The 2,862-nt window shown below is 38.3% G+C and overlaps 1 pseudogene; it reads left to right on the top strand.

Moving 5' to 3' along the window:
• Positions 1-663: 663 nt before the first annotated feature.
• LOC114198896 (nucleosome assembly protein 1-like 1 pseudogene) lies at positions 664-1,857 on the top strand (annotated as a pseudogene).
• Positions 1,858-2,862: the final 1,005 nt, after the last annotated feature.

Here is a 2,862-nt window from a genome sequence, read left to right as displayed (position 1 = left end):
GATTGAGGCAGGCAGTCTGGGTCCGAGAACCCAGGGGAGGGTCCTGCATGAGCAGCCAAGAAGGTCCATGGCTTCATGCAGGAGAGAAATCAAACATGAGCCAGAAAAAGTAGAGACAGAGTTTACTGAATAGTGTAGGTGACAGATAGAGAACAGCAGATTGAATGTTTAGGAGTCTCAGAAAGGAAAGGAGAATGAGTCTCCTTGCTTGGGGCTAGGCCTTTATATTAGAAGAGGGTCTAGAGTACGTGTTCCTTCAGGAATCCAGGGTAGGGTCCAATCAAAAGCAAGTGTCAGATGAGCAATAGATGTTATTTCATAAATTACTAGTGGTAGGGATATTAGGCCAACTTTCCATATGTTTAGGTTCGTCCTGAGAGGTGAAGCAAGGTTTTCTCTGTTCTTTGATCCCTCAAACTTACTCATGTTTTCTGTTGTGTGTGCCCCTGGTCTCTATACTGACAGGTGACTTTGAAACAGGTCTATGACCATGGCATGACCACATTTATGTATTTTTTAATTTTTAATTTTGAAATAGTTATAGACTTGTAAGATATAGTAGAAATCGTACAAAAAGTTCCCATGTATCCTTCCCACAGCTTTCCCCAAGGATAACATCTTATCTGACCATAGTGCATTATCAAAACCAAGAAATAGCTCCTGCTCCTCCCGCTGCCGCCCTGAGTCACTGCCTGTGCAGCTCCGACCGCCTGGCTCCCCGTGCTAGCCACCAATATTTGGAATTCTTACAACATGGCAGACATTGACAACTTGCCTAAGGTAGTTAAAAGACGAGTGAATGCTCTCAAAAATCTTCAAGTTAAATGTGCACAGATAGAAGCCAAATTCTATGAGGAAGTTCATGATCTTGAAAGAAAGTATGCTGTTCTCTATCATCCTCTATTTGATAAGCTATTTGAGATCATTAAGGCAATTTATGAACCTACAGAAGAAGAATGTGAATGGAAACCAGACGAGGAGGATGAAATTTCGGAGTAGCTGAAAGAAAAAGCCAAGATTGAAGATGAGAAAAAGGATGAAGAAAAAGAAGACCCCAAGGGAATTCCTGAATTCTGGTTGACTGTTTTTAAGAACGTTGACTTGCTCAGTGATATGGTTCAGGAACATAATAAACCTATTTTGAAGCACTTGAAAGATATTAAAGTGAAGTTCTCAAATGCTGGCCAGCCCATGAGTTTTGTCTTAGAATTTCACTTTGAACCCAATGAATATTTCACAAATGAAGTGTTGACAAAGACATATAGGATGAGGTCAGAACCGGATGATTCTGATCCCTTTTCTTTCAATGGACCAGAAATTATGGGTTGTACAGGGTGCCAGATAGATTAGAAAAAAGGAAAGAATGTCACTTTGAAAACCATTAAGACGAAACAGAAACACAAGGGACGTGGGACAGTTCGTACTGTGACCAAAACAGTTTCCAATGACTCTTTCTTTAATTTTTTTGCCCCTCCTGAAGTTCCTGAAAATGGAGATCTGGATGATGATGCTGAAGCTATCCTTGCTGCAGACTTTGAAATTGGTCACTTTCTACCTGAGCGTATAATCCCAAGATCAGTGTTATACTTTACTGGAGAAGCTATCAAAGATGATGATGATGATTATGATGAAGAAGGTGAAGAAGCAGATGAGGAAGGGGAAGAAGAAGGAGATGAGGAAAATGATCCAGACTATGACTCAAAGAAGGATCAAAACCTAGCAGAGTGCAAGCAGCAGTGAAGCAGGATGTATGTGGCCTTGAGGATAACCTGCACTGTAATAGCCTAAACAGACTATTATTTACTTATAGCCTTATGTTTTTATATTTTCTTGGTAGACTCGGTAATTTTTTTTAAAGGAAAGACCTTTAAATTTTAAAGACCCCCCCCAAAAAAAAAACACAAACCAAGAGATACACATGGCTACAAAACTGTTAACTAAGAACCTTATTCAGATTTCACCAGTTCTTACATTCACTCAAATATATATTTTTTCTTTTTTTGGTGTATAATTCTCTGAAACATTATCACATACACAGATTAGTAGTCAGGGTTCTCCAGAGAAACAGAACCAATAGTGTGTGTGTGTGTGTGTGTTTGTAGAAAGATTTATTTTAAGGAGTTGGCTCATGTGATTATGGAGACCCAGGGAAGAGTTACATGTTCAAGTTCATGTTACAGTTCAAGTCCAAAGACATCTCTCTGATGAGAGAATTCTCTCTTGCTTTGGGAGGTCAGTTCTTTGTTCTATTCAGGCATGAGGCCCACTCATATTGTGGAGGGGAATCTGCTTTAATCAAAGTCTATATTAAATGTTCATCTCAACCAAAAACATCCCCACATAAACATACAGAATAATGTTTGATCAAATATCTGGGTCTAACCAAGTCAGCATGTACGATTAACCATCACAATCACTACAGTCAAAATATAAAAATATTCCATCATCTCAAAGCAACTTTCTGGTATTATCCCTTTAAAATTTTGCCCTCCATTTTATAACAATAAAAATAACTAATATGTATTTTTTGAATGTTTACTAAATGCTTAGACTGTATCCTAAACCTTTTATATGCATTACCACATAATCCTAAATGTAACCTTATAAAGTAGATATTGAAATAAATTCATTCAATCCCCAAAAGATATCCAACACATACTGAATTTTTACTGAACCAACATGAGTTCATTCCTTTGTGAGTCCCAGATACACCAGGTGGAGTTGTCACACAAAGGAAAATTTATTTGCAGCAAATAAGGAGATCATCAGAATTAGCTTCCAATGCCTTGACTCCCTGAGAGAGAGAGGGTGAATGGGTACCTTTGTTTAGGGTTAGGATGAACATTTAGATAAGGAAGCCTT

Source organism: Eumetopias jubatus, unplaced genomic scaffold (genome assembly GCF_037043125.1).
Source record: "Eumetopias jubatus isolate StellerSeaLion01/CBP00866 unplaced genomic scaffold, mEumJub1_p1.0 scaffold_10, whole genome shotgun sequence".
In the NCBI taxonomy this organism is placed as follows: domain Eukaryota; kingdom Metazoa; phylum Chordata; class Mammalia; order Carnivora; family Otariidae; genus Eumetopias; species Eumetopias jubatus.
Note: the sequence above shows the minus strand (reverse complement) of the source record. Positions and strands in the feature narration are given on the sequence as shown.